Consider the following 16,620-nt stretch of genomic DNA (forward strand, 5'->3'; position numbering starts at 1 on the left):
AATAGAATGAAGCACGATTGGAAAAGAAAAAGAAAAAAAAGGAACGAAACATTGGTCGCAGTCTCACACATGCGTAATTCTCGAGCCAGCCAGTCAGCTTGAAAATCCCCGCTCCGCTGCCGTAACTATCATTCTCATTCAAACCGTACACCACATCGGTTCGCATCACAACACATCAACAAACCAACACAAACAGCCATGGTTGGATATGGCAAAGGAGGAAAAGTGAAGGGAAAGGCAAAATCCCGCTCGAACCGTGTTGATCTGGAGTTCCGCGCAAGGGTAGCTAGGCCGAGCGCGTTAGTACCAGTGCACCAGTCCACCTAGCCGGCGTTATATAGTTCAACGCTTGGTAGAACGGGAGCAAAAGAGCGACGAGGACCTCCAGGACCGGCATTTATAACCGACTATGAAGAACGGTGGTGGAAGCATCACGGTGTGGGGCTGTTTCTCGTGGGCTGGAGTGGGAAACTTAGCGCAGGTCAACGGTATTATAACTGCCGACGGTTACATCGACATTTTGTGCGAGAACCTGGAAGAATCCATGCTAAAAATGGGACAACACCTTCCAGCAAGATATGAACCAGACGCATACTAGGATGAAAACAGCAGCATTCTTCCGGTCGGACCGGATCAAACCAACGGTGTGGCCACCTCAAAGCACCGACTTAAATCCTCTTTAGAATTTATGGGCGATTTTAAACTACAAGGTGGACAAAACATTACGAACAAGCAAAACTATTTGGCTGAGTTAGAGTAGGTTTGGAACGAGCTGGACCGTCGACACCTCCGGAACATCGTGAAGAGTATGCCAAAGCTTTGTCAATTGGTTATCGAGACTAGAGGGGCTCATATTGACTATTAATTATTGGGTTTTATTTGTTTTTATTATTTTTCTAATAAACCATGAAGTGGATTTCTAGTCATAGCCCATGTCATTTTTTGTTTTTCTGAAAAAAAAACTTGGGTCCATCGCCCAATAGGCTGCGCTTACATGCCACAGTATACCACGAAGACATTCAGTAATGGAAGAGGGAACATTATGGCGTGGGGGTGCTTCTCCTGGTACGGAGTTGACCCTCTGCACTGGATGGATAAGATCATGGATCAGTACCTTGACTCCCAAATCCTAAGGGATGTTATCACAAAATAATTATTAATTGAAAATGATACGTCCGGAATGTTTTAAAAGCCGCTAAAATGGAGAGATAGTTTCATAATATCGCTGTATCATTGGAATAATTCGTTCACTATTGGGCAACTAAAACTAAGAATTATTGAACCGTCGTCGTCAATTGCAGCGTATATGCATCACATTTGAAATAATCTTAGATCCAATCCGACGGAATTCGGGGAGCTTGGTTATACTCGGAGAAATTACCTTGATGATATGAGATTCCTTAACAATCAACAACATAGTCGATTGCTCTCGCAAATTGGGGCTGTTTACATTTTCACCGATTGTTTTCGGCAGCATCAACCGCCAATTTTAGAATTTTGGGTTCTACAGTCTTTTTAAAGGTTAATAGTTTCAACCGAAAAAAGACTGTAGAACCCAAAAATCTAAAATTGACGAATTTCATGCCAGCTCGACTGGCCGTTGGCAGCACCATCTCAAATAGTAGTGAAACGTTGTGGGTGTAAAGACATGGGTCATTTAAGCAACTTTGCATACATACTTGAAATATTCGAAAAATAATTAAACAAATTTTTGGAAAAAGCCAAAATATAAATTTTTACAAAAATTTATAACTTTAAAACTATGATACCTACAAAATTTATGGCAAAGGATGAAATGTAGGAATTTGTTTAAATTTTTACGAAAGAATACCAAAATTTTATTGGAAAAAAATTTCGCTGAAAAAAAAGTTATTTTAAAAATTAAAATTAATTTTTCTCAAAAACGTATTTTTTTAAATTCCCAAAAATATATATATATATATGAATAGCTCTTAAAGTTTTCAACAAGTCGTCCATACATCGGAAGATGGGCACTTTTACAGGGAAAAAGTTTTTCTAACAACAACTTTTTTATATTTTCTTGGAAACAAATACAACTAATCTTAATTTTGTTTAAAGTCAATATAGTGTATTCGACAAAGTTTTAGATCTTGTTAAAATATAAACTTTTGTCGAAGACATCAACTTTCTATCTTTTATAGTTTTTGGAATATATGTAATTTTTGTATGAAGAATTCTGACAAAAAGATAATGTTTTGCTCGTAACATTTTTGTATGTAAATTCTCACGTTTAACATGTTTCCGAATAGAGAAAATTTAGCAGAGCATGTGAATTGCGATAATTTATGCATAAAACTGTTACGAATTAAACATTAATAGTATTTTTTCAAAGAAAAAAATGAAAAAGTTGTTGTTTCAAAAACTTTTTCCATATAAATGTGCCCATCGCCCGATGTATGGAAAACTTGTTGGAAATTCTTAGGACTATTTATATCTATTTTCTCAGAATTTTAAAAGCATATGTTTTCAAGAAAAATGAATTTTAATTTTCAAAAAAAATTTTTCTCAATTAAATTTTTTTCCAAAAAAAATTCTTTGATAATTTTGAATGCAAACCTAAGTAATTTCCTACATTTCGTTTTATACTTTCAAAATTTTGAAAGAAATAGACATAAAAAGCCCTTAAAATTTCCAACAAATTAAAATTTCCAACAACGATAGGCACATTCAGGCACATTCACATGGAAAAAGTTTTTCGAACAACAACTTTTTCATGTTTTTCTTTGAAAAAATGCTAATCATGTTCAATTCATAACATTTTTTTGTATAAGTTATCACATTTTAAATGCTCTGCTAACTTTTCTCTATTTAGAAACATGTCAAGAACATGTCAAACGTAAGAATTTACACCCAAAAATGTTACGAGCCAAACATTATTTTTTTCAGGAGTCTTCATACAAAAATGACATATATTGCAAAAACGATAAAAGGTAGAAAGTTGATGTCTTCAACAAAAGTTTATATTTTAACAAGATCTAAAACTTTGTCGAATACACTATATCGTCGTCTCGACATTAAACAAAATTAAGATGAGTTGTATTTTTTTCAAAGAAAACATGAAATAGTTGTTGTTCAAAAAACTTTTTTCATGTAAAAGTGCCCATCTTCCAATGCGTGGACGACTTGTTGGAAATGTTGGAAATTGTAAGGGCTATTCATATGTATATTTTTGGGAATTTAAAAAAAATACGTTTTTGAGAAAAATGAATTTTAATTTTTGAAACAACTGTTTTGTCAGCAAAATTTTTTTGGTAATTTTTTGTGAAAATTTTAACAATTCCCTACATTTTATCCTTTGACATAAATTTTGTAGGTATCATAGTTTTTAAGTTTTTAAGTTTTAAGTTTAAGTTTTTGTAAAAAAATAAGAAAAGAAAATGGCATTTTCCAAAAAGTAGTTTAATTGTTTTTCGAATATTTCAAGTATGCAAAGTTGCTTAAATGACCCACGTCTTTACACCCACAACGTTTCACTACTATCTGAGATGGTGCTGCCAACTCCTAAGACGAGTTGACATGAAATTCGTCTATTGTGTATTTGTATCCTTAGTAATTCGCGCAGTAAGGAGTAGGGAATCATATTGACATTTACTTGTAAGGTTATCTCAAACTTTACATATTTTTATATTCGATATCTGGGAATCAGTCAATGTTGACGTTTTGCTGATGTGTCTGGTTCAGGTTTATCTATCAGATCCCATGCTGAAATTTATCTTCGTTACACCTTAGAACTGTGGGAAAAATACACTTACTCGACATGAGGTTATCGATCTGAGCTATCATTCTAGACCGAAGATTTGACCATTTCTAATATTTTGTTTGCTTTCCGATTTCTCCTCTGACAATCAAATTTGGTCTTATCGGTAATTGCAAACAAACTTTGTGCCCTTTGTTTGTTCCCCCTGTTTGTGAGCTTGAATACTTGTTGTTTTGACAAATAAGTTTATATTTGGTTTACTTCCCATCCTAAATAATTGTTTGTTATTTTTGAATTTTTGATGAACAGTTTATGATAGCTTTGAACACGATTTGTTTTTGGTGAGTTGGACAGTAACAGACAGTAACAGAATATTACGCGACTATTAAAATGTAAAAAAAAACTAATTTTCAGAAACAGGTATACGTTTATTACTTATTTTTATTTTTATTCGCTCATGAGTATACAAAATATAAATATTTGATCAATCCGAGTGGTTATTTATCTCGGGTTTGTTCTGAAATTTAATACGCCGTCGATGAGAACCAACTCAATTCAAATTTCAGACAAGATTTGCTTGTTTATGAACTATGGAAAAACGTATTTTTCGTGTTAAGTAATCTTTTCAAATAAAGTTTGACTCAAATGTTTAAGGCATGTTAGTAGCATTGTGTGATTCTATAATAAGTTTGCTTTGTATATATTGTAGCTGAACACTAACAAGACAGATTTGAAGAAAGATATAAGGCCTGATTCTCGCATACACTTCGAATACACTTCACGGTGGAAACGGAATGAAACATATCCACGATGACAATGGTACGGTGTCGACATCTGGGTACGAGATTAGTTTCCCACTAAACTTATCATTATAATATTGAATTATCTTCAGATGAAATTTTTATTTGAGATCACATGAAAAAAACAAAATTTTCCACTCACATTGAATACCAGTTTGATGCGAAGAAGTTAATTTTCATTAATGATTTTTTATTTGAAAAGCGCTCATTCTGCCTGAAAACTCATTATTATCTAACTAACTCGTAAAACGTAAAACGTAGTTCAATGGGCGTGCCGTTTATTTCGTTTCCACCGTGAAGTGTATTCGAGAATCAGGCCCATAGTGATTTTTATTCTCAAAACCATGGAACTATCCCAATCAGACCAACACTAGGTTACATGATCACCCGGCCGCCCGGCTGTCCCACAACGAAGCCATTATCAGATTTTTGTTCAACGTAACCAACAATGTGTGGTGACGAAACTGTCGCGCAAGCAACGCCAGCAGCAACTCTCTGGAAAATCCCCACATAAGGGAATCACGACTTTAACCGGCGTAAATGTTTCGAACACTTGTGTCCACAACAGCGATCGTATAACACCCGGGGCCGGGTCTTCTGTGCCAACGCACTTGCACACGTGAGCAACTCCTAGGCGGCGAGAAACCAGATTCACGCACAAGACGCACAAGTGTTCAAAACTAACCGAACAACGAAGCAGGCGATGTAAACAAGAAGAAATGTCATGTTTCGTGTGTGAGCGACGTTTCTGATTTTTGATCGCAGTTTAGGCAGTTTACAGATTCGGCGATTTTTTACTTTTGTTGGAGTAGCATGAATCGCGTATCATAATTAATTCCATATACCAAAAACGGATTAAACGTCAGCCCATTGTCCTTTCACCTTTGCTTACAACACTCCTCCGAAGTTTAACTTCTTGCTGCCGCTGCCGTCGCATCTTTGGGTCCATATCGAATTCTAGGAAAAGAACCCACACGCATGTTTGCGCTGCCCATAGCATACTATACAAAGATAAACCAAACGAAGGAAAAAAATAAGATGCGGAAGGGTCTCTTATTGCATGTTTCTCTTCGAGTTGGATTTTCGTTGAACACTTGTGCCCAGCGAACGAATGTGGGAATCACCGCGAGGTCCGTTTCTCTCGGGCTATGCGACCCAAGTGGATTTGTGCTGTGTGCCTTGTGAAGGTGTGGGAGGTGAAATTTTCTTCCCATCGCCGTTTGATCTTTTCATGGTGCTTCTCGTGTGCAGCTGAGCCTCGTCGCTACATGGGAGATGTGTTTTTGCCCTTCTATTCTTTACCTTTGCTTGATCTTCGAACAGTTTTAGTCTTCAGGTGGGAATGATTTTCAGGTTCTCGTTTCTTCGTTGGCGTCTTCGTTTGGTTTTCTCCGGTAAATTCCTGTTAGATCATGAAAGAATAGGTTACGACAGAAACCATAAAAATAACACGTCCGGTAGGGCCGTTAGAAGGATTAGATGCTGTGAAGGATTTCTTGTTCCAGGAATTTCGGAATGGTTCAAAATTTACAACTGCCCGGTTGCACCTCAGTTCTTCAATGAAAACGAATCTTTGCACAACATATTAACAATCAAGAAATTATCATACTTCATCTTAGATCCACGTGCAATACAACTTGCACCCTGATCGTGGCTCGCTGGAATGTGGGTATTTGCTCTTCTCACGCTTTTCCTACCACCTCCCAGCGCATTCCACTGTCACGAAACCAACGCTTCTGACCACACACAAATGTTCATATCTCGTTCCATTATGGGCGTAAATAAGACTTAACATTTTACTGACCTGCCGTAACCACGAGCGCTGACTTGACGATACGAATGAGCCCCGGCGCGGTTCAATATACATAATGGACGTGACAAACATTAACATATTTATATTTACCCAGTGCATCGTAGGCTGCGTTGAGATGCGTCGATATCTGAGCGTTCCAGGCTTAGAGGAAGCTTATCGCTAACTGCTCATATACACCGGCCGTCAGATTTAAACGAATGAATCTCAAATATTTATGTTAAGTTATTCTACTTTGTTGAAGTCAAGAAAGAAAGTGTGTATTTTAACTTAACTGAGATAATTCGTTATTGAATGATTTTGTAATAGATTCAAAAGGTTTCGACTCCAGAAAACAGCAAAGATTTTTAACATGAATCCGATTTGCTCATCAGATGAGCTTAGAATTCAGACTCTCTCGGGAATTTTTTCATTTGCATCATTTACCATTCCTTCTGACAAGAACTCCGAGTACTACACATCAGGTTGATCAAAGAGAACACTCAACACTATCTTGACTTTGGATCGACGATTGACTATTTTCCGGTTTTAGCTCAGTTGAAAGCCTCTATTTCGGTACTTGTGGACCTCATTTCAACATGTCTTCAGCGATCTTTACGCGATAGAGTTTAGAAGAAGAAAATCCAAACAATTGTGAAACATGCATATGTGTATGTATGTGGAATATGTGATTCGCAAGACACATAATTTTAAATGGTTGTATTTTTTTAGTCTTATGGCAGTTCATTAGAAAATAATTTGTTCGCATTTAATGGCTCTATTTCGAGGCTCAAGATAGTAATAGATCGCACTGTAGGTGAACATCCCAAAATTGAAATCCTAGATCGTATCAAGAGCAATGAGGTACATGTCGAGGTGAGGCAGTTGGCGAAGTACATCTGTATTGGCAAGCAAAATATCGTGTCGTAATTATTTGCATTCAATATGGAATGTATATGGAAGAAACAAAACAATGTTCAATGTACTCACGGTTGAAGGATAATTTGAGCCAAAATTCTCATGAAATCATCCAAATGTTTGTTTTTTAACAGATGACAAATGTATTGTGGCTTTTTTCGATTATTTATGTGGTAAAAGGATCCAGATAGCAGTCGTATGCTTAGTTCTCGAAAGCAGTAACATTTTCGGTGAAATTTCGATTAACTGGCGATTATTCTCTCACAACATACACACCGACACTGAGAAGCCTCGAAACATCAACTTCGTAACGTAACGTTAAAATGAAATTTCGTTTGTTTCTATGAGCGTGGAGGAGTGAAAATGGCACATGGAAATATCACTTTTATCCGTCTTTTTCGACGTGATTTGCCAAATATTCACTGCACGCTATCACATTAGCCTTATATTCAGCGGGAACTCTGAAAAAAATGTTCGTTTTTAATTAATAAATCACTTCCTGAAAATAGTGTTTTCACATGGATGCGGTGGGCAATCCAAAATAAACAGAACAACTGACGTCACTATTTGAGAAATAGTTATGGCAGCGCATGCTATGTCGCTCGAAACTCTACCATCTTCATCAACTTTTTTCCAGGACATTGTATCAAGAGAATCTATCTACCTCAATGATGATTATTCTATGTAATCAGTATCCAGAAGCTAAAACAGCAATACCCAACGTGCGGCCCGGCGGGCTATTCTCGTTGGACAGTCTGGTGTCTGGTGTATTTTAATTTATTTTGTACTAGCTCACCCGGCGAACTTCGTCCCACCAACAATTGATATTGTCATTGAAATAGTTTCGAACACTCAAGTCCACACAGAAATTATTTTTGTGTACGTAATCTATATTCGTGGTATGTAATTTCTTTTTAGGCATATAAACCTAACGCAGACTAAGACGCATCAATCCTGATACTGACTGTTACATCCGTTTCTCCGTTCTTGAGTTAATTCGTGAGGAACGGACACCAAATAATTATTCATTTATATAGATGTGAACAAAACCTTAGGAATCATTAAATCGTAGGACTTCTGACGTAGGACTACGTTTTGACATAGTACTATGTTTTTGATTTCTATATAGGGTGGTCATTCTCCGAAAAATTTAACGATTCATTAAGAGATTTCAAACACATATTACTCAAAATTGGCATTGCGACATATTATGTGTAATATACTATTAGATATTCCTCTCCTTCTCGTTCTTTGCGAGCTATCGGTTCCCTTCCATTAGAACAAGTTGAATTGTAATACATATTAGATGTAAGGATAGTTTCTGAAAATTGAGTGTGAAATGTGAGTGTGAATGAAAATGTGAGTAAAAGTGTGAACATTGTTACAATCTCCTTACATCCCATCCTTTTCCTAACGAAAGTGTGTCACCCTTCTAAACTCGAGTCGACCGCGAGTAATCGGTTTCCTAGTTTATTAACCATAGAATTAAGGAAACATGTTAATATATTCTAGTTAAAATATAGTTAAGAGTTTGGCCCCTTTAAACTTATGTTACTGAGCCTGTAACAATAAACGATTTAATAAAAAAAATACCATTAGACAGGAAATTTATTCAGCAATTTTTTGCTTGAAACACGAATAGAAAATATAGTAAAAAAGTTAAACAATTTGACGATTGAAATGGGTATGTTTTTTCGATTGCACTAACCACTCGCTTTCTTCCCCAACGACCAATCTTTTTGCCTGCGCTAGCTCACAATGTGAGTCGATGCGTATTACGAGCTATTCTCCATTTTTCGGACAAACAGGCTTTTTTTAATAAAAATCAATGGAGGGATGATCTTGGAAGATAGTTTCACCTTACTATCCCCAAAATTGAATCAATTCGGGCTCAATTCACGTCTTCATCATGTAGATCTTGCTATTAACAATTTATGTAATTGTTGTCCAGGATGTCATAATATCGAGCATGTTGTTTCGTTATGTAAAAATGTAGTTAATAAATTAAACTGGCTGCTGATTTGGAAGTTCAAAAGGGTATATTCATGCATATCAGATTATGATAGCTTGAGTAGCCGCGATCTTAATATTATATTCCCTACATACGTCTTCCTTAGAAGACTTAGACTTTTAGTAGAAATATCACTAAAATGCATCATTGTTTCAACTAATGCGTTTTACTACGAAGTGTACAGTCTACCCAAGCTCGACCTCAAGTTCAACATGAAGTAAAAAAAATATTCTTTCAAATTTTTCGAATTTCTTTCAAAAATCGCGAAATGCGTTTCCAAATGCACAGTGAAAGTAGAAACATATAATCATGATTAATCAACAAGCTTTAAAGTAATAGCAAAATAAGGAGTGAGTGATTTATAATTTTCATAAATATTAGGCTGTCAAAAAAGTCCTGCGGTATTTTTTTTGAATTTTCATTTGTTCATAAAATTAGTTACAATCATCATCATCATTTTTAAGTCAAATATGCGCCGTTTTGTTCGATGACTTGTTCCCAACGAGATGCTAACTTCATAATACCCCTGTTATAGAAGCTCGCTTCCTTATTGGCAAAAAAACTCGGATAGCCAATTTTCACAGGGCTCTTTTGTGGCTAACTTCTGACTACCTAGCTCGTCCGCCATGGACAAAAACAGGTGGTAGTCACTTGGTGCAAGGTCCGGACTATACGGCGGATGCAAAAGAACCTCCCATCCGAGCTCCCGGAGCTTCTGGCGCGTCACCAAAGAAGTGTGTGGCCTGACGTTGTCCTGATGGAAGACAATGCGGCCTCTGTTTATCAAAGATGACCTCTTCTTCGTGAGTGCTACCTTCAAGCGGTCCAGTTGTTGGCAGTACAGGTCCGAATTGAGCGTTTGGCCATAGGGAAGCAGCTCATAATAGATTATTCCTTGACAATCCCACCAAACACACAGCAGAACCTTCCTGGCCGTTAATGAGGGCTTGGCCGGCGTCTGAGCCGCTTCAGCGGGCTTCGACCACGACCGTTTGCGCTTCACGTTGTCATAAGTGACCCACTTTTCATCGCCAGTCACCATCCACTTCAGAAACGGGTCGATTTTGTTGTGATTCAGTAGCGATTCACATGCGTCGATACGGTCAAAGATGTTTTTTTGCGTCAACTGGTGTGGCACCCATACATCGAGCTTCTTTGTGAATCCAAGCTTCTTCAAATGGTTAATAACGGTTTGATGACTTATCCCCAGCTCTTGGCCGATGCTACGGCTGCTACTATGCCGGTCTTTCTCGGCTAATTCAGCGATTTTTTCGCAATTTTCGACGACAGGCCTTTCGGAGCGTGGCGCATCTTTGACGACCTCTACACCAGAACGAAAACGTTGAAACCATCGTTGTGCGGTGGAAATGGAAACTGTATCGGGTCCATAAACTGCACAAATTTTATTGGCAGCTTGAGATGCATTTTTGCCTTTGTCATAGTAGTACTGTAAAATATGTCGGATTTTCTCTTTATTTTGCTCCATATTTGCGACACTATAACTCACGTACGACTTAACCAAACAAAACACTGTCAAGGACTATATTATATTAAAAGTACCTTTCCAACAAGTTATAGTATGACTCGATACAATTAATACAACTAGAACTACGCGCTTACAACGACACCTCGCGGAAATACCGCAGGACTTTTTTGACAGCCTAATATATATGCACATGGATCGATGCATTTTTCGATACTGTATATTCTATTTTTTGGTTTTAATGATGGCTTGCAGAGTCGAAGAATTAACCGCAGTCATTAAAATGAAGTAGCTTGTCTGTTCAGAATTCTACCTCAGTGTTCCTCACGTAATCTTACGTCAGCTATGCGATCTAGGACGCAACTTTCCAAACTTTTTTTTTATTGATTTAGTAAGTATAACCAAGTATGGAAAAGTTCATTCGCTCATTTCTCCACAACTAATTATAAATCACTCTTGGAAATCTGCTTGGAATAATCATGGGGAAAAGAATGCAGCAAGCAATCGTGAGATTGCACGATTAGTCATTTTTCACTCCCCGACCATCTTCAATCGGGACTGAGAGTGAACATAACAACAAAGAGTGGAAAATAACATTCAATGAATGAATACACCTTTGGAAGGATCGCACGAAACAAAGTAACGAGTGAGTCAAAATAGACTGAATCTGCTTGTATGTATGATTTTATCTTCCCTTGTACTCTTTTCCTTTTCAGCATTCAAGTGCACATGAATCCACCTTCCCGCTCACCAATAACATGCGTTCATATGGTCTTTTGCGTTGGCTTAGATCGTTTCATACTAGAAACAAAAAAATGTTGTGGCAATAGTGCACCGGAAACAACTCGATTTCAACTATCTACCTATATTTTACTGCCGCGATCGAGGCTCAATGATTGCTTTTTGAGTGAAAAACAAGATGTGGGTTATATCTGTGACATAACCGCAAGGTAGACGTAGGACTACCGTTGGCTGGGTCATTTATTTGAAACTACATCTGAATCAATTCACAATGAATGAATGAATGAATATTTTGAAAGATTGCTGAAAGTTTTTCTTATTAGTGTGTGGGTGTAACGAGTCGCTTATAAGTATAGAATTGTTATTAACAAAAAAATCAACTCTTTCGAACTTGTTGGTGGCCCCGAAACGAACCGATAGAATTTGAGTGGCCTTGTAAAAGCAACTGAAGATGTTTGATACATGATTCATGTTTGTTTTCGTGAGAATAACACGAGATTTTTCATGATCACTCCATGCGCAGAATACAAACTGAAGGCGTAAAAACGAAATAAAGTCTATCCTTGCAGAACCTTGCATAAAATTCATTTCGTTTTATCGTGATGTGCCAATTTTTCATGACTGCTCCATGAGGAAGCAGAACAGAAACTGATGCTATTGGATTGCATCACGGGAACACCAAGTCGAATGCGTAAATGGGTGCGAATATTCCTTCACTCGGACGCATTCACACGCAAACAATTTTACATGACTGTTCCATGCTAAAGCAGAACAGAAACTGATGCGAGTAAAAGTACTCACGCCTTGCATGTGTCCACTATGGTTTCCCAAACACTAATGCAAGCGAACAAAAGAAATCACAGCTTGACTGTATTCGCTATGACGGTTTCTCCAGGTGCCTAGATTATGCGTCCGTGTTCGGGAATATATTGCGATCACCAATCATGATCAATGAGCTAGATTGTTATGATTTCAATAGCTTGCTTTCAAAGCAATTTTTAAGCTATTGAAGCGATTTTTTGGACCAATAAGCGACAATCATATAACTCGTTGACATTTTATCACTTGGATGAAGTGATTATTATACTACTCCATTCAGCCGATAAAGAGGTATTAGCGTTGAAAACCTTGCAGTCCAGCGTCACTCTCTCGTTTTCGAAACATTGAACTTACACCCCGGTACAGAAATGAAAGAAGTAGCCCTACGTCAAAACGAATGATTTTACAGAAACACTCGCTGGCGCAAGCAAAAGTTTCCAGTTTGATTCTATCACCATCTAACGTCATCCCGAGAGGCAAAAGAGATGATGCAAAATTTTCTGAGAATATATGAGCGGAATCGAGACAGTATTTTTCCGTTTAACTCGAGAATGAACTTTGCGAAGATGATAGGTGAATGTTTTTTGTCTCAAATAAAGTGGGGCATAAACGGAGAATAGAAGGGTGAGTTTTATCGGTGGATGAGTGTTGTTGAACGAATTTCGATGCGATTTTGCCCATACCTGAGTATAATCGAACCTTGTACATTATTTTCATGGCAACAATTTCATTCAACGCAGGACAATATTTATAAATTAAAAAGCAAACATAGTACAATACATATGGACAAAACATTGAATACTCACCACATTATGACGAAAAGTCCATCAGAAGAACCACCGATTAATTCTCAAGCAATGCTAGCTTGAACTGACGTACGGAAGAAAAACAAAAGAGAGATATTAACTAGACGAGTAGAAAAGTTATTTCGTAATTTCGTTAAGCAATTTAATTCTAGTCTTGCATTCAGATATGCCAACCTCCCTGATTTTTCAGGATTTCCCAGGCTTTTTAGCACGCTCCCTGATATCCTGACGAATACTCAATTTATCCTGATTTCTCTGAAATGATCCTGATTTTTGTACTCATTGTATTATTCGTAATAAATATACTGGTTTCCATACCAAAGTTCTCCGGTTCGCACTTGTATATATCATACATTAAGTTAAATTCTCTAGACGAAAATCTGTAATTAACTTTTTTTTTATCTCTCCCCTCAATTGTTTCGTGGTTTTCCAAAATTACTAAAGAGAAAAATTTTGAATCCACAGTCAATATAAAAAGATTTTACGAGTATATATAATATGTTCATCTGATTCAAATTAGAATCCAATTTAATGATGAGACTATTGTAAATATATCTATAACAGTACTAAATATCATAAAATTTAGCAAAAACTCAAGTCTTCCACTGCTGATATGCTTTCCTCATTTGTCGAGTAAAGATGCATTCCAAAGCATGGATGATGAATTCAATGAAAATTGTAATATTGATTTCTCTGCACTGTTTTTCGGAAAAAAATATAAACGATCAAAAAGTCAGGTGAAACACTAGCATTTCCGCTTATGCGAGGATTTATACTATGCTCATTGATTCTTTTACATATCCGGTCTTCGCCCGAGGAAAGATGTACTCTGTTTCTGGTGAGATTTGGAATGGGTTCTGTCTTATGAGCTACTACCAAGCAACCTGTTTCTCATATGTATGACTCGCAGCAGTCTTCGACGAGGAAGCAAACATATTCTGGGAGGATAGAATCAAGGTGCTATACTATAGGTGGACCGCAATGTCAAAATTGCTGTTCGGTCATTGCTCGTGAAAAAACAAATTTGTTTACAAAACATATCATATCTTTTGGTGACAAATGCATTCGTCGGCAAAATAGCTGCTCGCGCTTTACTGTAGGTAGGTAATTTTCTGGATTTTTTCGTATAACAATTTCTCATAATTGCTTCTACTTTTTCAGATATCTACAATCAGCGGTCGAATTAAAAACAGTGCAGAAGGATGTTTTGAGTATGTTTTAGCTTCTAGCCGCGCAATCAATGCTTTTTTTCCAAGCAAGATGTACTTTTGTTTGGATCCTATCGGCGGGGAAAAAAGTACTTACGGCGACGGTGACAAGAAATAGCGCTGATTGCGAGATTACCAGATCCAGAAGATCCGGAAGGGCTGTTACAAGTAATTGGTTTTGCTAGAGCAAAAGGAGGTTGACAATGATTGCAACAGGTTCGTGTTTATTTTTCAAATTAGTGGACTTTTGTGTTGCTAATATATTACAGGTGAAATAAACTGTTGGAATCACGACTATCGATCACGCCAGAAGATCCGGAAAGAGTTGTTGAAAGTAATTGGTTTTGCTCAAATGCTAGAGCACAAGGAGGTTGACGATGATTGCAACAGGTTCGTGTTTACTTTTTGAATTAATTTTACTTTTGTGTTGCTAATATTCCATATATTACAGGAAAATAATCAGTAGCAGCTGGTATGGCTTCTTCACATGGTTGTTTCCGCATCCTTTTTCTGCACAATAATACGGCATCTGAAGAAAATAAGATATTCACAATATAATTTTGGCATGATAGAGAACCGCGAGATGAACGATTATCTGTGGAGGAGTTGGACAACAGATTTCTTAGACTTATAGCCCTTTAATCACACTCACAAGCTCTTCAAATCCTCACTGTCCCCCAAAACTATTGAATAATATGTAATATAAATACCTTATTGCAGCTCTAGTACACTATTTTTCACGAATATATATTTGCTTATTTCTTTCTTCAGTTGTTTTCCTCAGCGAGTTGATATGAAACCATAACGACACAACCAAACAAAAAGTAAACAATGCAGAAAGCTACGTCTCGCAACTCGTCTCACGTATTGTCATGAAAGTGTCAAGAACGAAACACCTATAGTTTAGCATCTTGGATAGAATATTGAAGCTTTGTGAAAGGTGGTGAAATATTGTGAAACAGAACTATGAATATAAAATTAAATTATAATGCTTTGATTGAAAATGATGTTTTTGTTTTCCCAAAAATCGACATTAACTTTTCGGACAACCCAATATAGACTATCCTAATTTATCCTGATTTTTATTTTCATTTTCCCTGATTTTTTAAAATTATAGTTGGCAACCCTGCTTGCATCAGTCAACAACAACAGCCACACATAAAGGTTTTATCCGATGCAAAATCCGAAAGCGAAATCGTATCTGAGGATCGATTGGTTGTTGCGAATGAAAGATCTCACACCACAATGCAACTTTTTTAACCGTTTTAGTGCGGAGCAAATTTTGTGAGCATATGCCGAAGTGGGGATGAGTTTAGGTATATTTGGACTGATGGATGGATGCAAAAATAATCGAAAAATGGATGAGCGATAAGCGATAAAATCTAGATTTTTTTCAATTTGTACCCCCCAATATGTTCCCGAAAGACTAAATCCTACGCTCCCCGCAATTATGGAATACAACAAACGGTTAATGTTTCCTCGAAATCTTGTTCTCAAATCTAACGTGCGGCCCGACGAAAATATACACTACGTTGGGTACCAAATCGTCAGGTTTGCAGTGTTTGTGTATGATTGAATCACATGGAAGCATATTGAATAAAATATTTCCCTATTCTAACGTCAACACTGTGGCCGTGCTCTGGACATCAACCCTATATTTTTTTTTATTTATATACATATTATATAATTATTTACCATTTTTAGTGCCAACAAAAGAAATTGCTTTTTGGTGTAGTACAAATTAATCTCCAGAACATCTTAATCTCTGGGATTCCTTAATATCTACAGGTATTAATGCAGTTATCCAGAAAACTTTATCCACTTAGCAGCGATATGTCAACACGTGCGTAAGCATATGAAACTGACAAACATCACGTTCGTTACACAACCCCGCCCCTCCCTATGCTTTTAAAACTTGTCAAGACCTGTCCACAAGTGAGGATTTGTTATCTACTCTTCCTGTGTGCACCTTGTACAAAATAAATAGCACCCAACTAATTATGTCGTAAAGATGCAATTCTCTTCCATTACACCATCCATCAAAATTCATCACGTCCATAGCGAAATGCACACACACTCGGACCACGCTGAAGAAGGTGCATCACGTTCCACGCCATGGGAGGCTGGCTACAGAAACACTACATAAACGAGAAATACAAAGAAGTTTTGGAAAAAAATCAACCTGCGCGTAGGCTTAGATCCATTCGTCGCTTAATTACAGGGAAGTCCAGGTTGTTTTTTTCAATTTGCGATCGGCCCGGATTCATGCACGGAGGTCCGTCGCTTCGGGTCAAACTCGAAAGATTTATGATGATCGTTTTACGGGT

At 37.1% G+C, this 16,620-nt stretch overlaps 1 long non-coding RNA gene across 2 annotated transcripts; it reads left to right on the forward strand.

Moving 5' to 3' along the window:
• The first annotated feature begins 14,334 nt into the window (after nt 1-14,334).
• Nucleotides 14,335-15,214, forward strand: LOC129769469 (uncharacterized). 2 transcript variants are annotated; one of them, XR_008741887.1, is made up of 4 exons: nt 14,335-14,509; nt 14,563-14,683; nt 14,745-14,990; nt 15,065-15,214. It is a non-coding gene; the product is annotated as an uncharacterized LOC129769469 (long non-coding RNA). The 2 variants fall into 2 exon arrangements; XR_008741886.1 differs by having other exon boundaries at nt 14,745-15,214.
• The last annotated feature ends 1,406 nt before the right edge of the window (nt 15,215-16,620 follow it).

Source organism: Toxorhynchites rutilus, chromosome 2 (assembly GCF_029784135.1).
Source record: "Toxorhynchites rutilus septentrionalis strain SRP chromosome 2, ASM2978413v1, whole genome shotgun sequence".
NCBI lineage: Eukaryota > Metazoa > Arthropoda > Insecta > Diptera > Culicidae > Toxorhynchites > Toxorhynchites rutilus.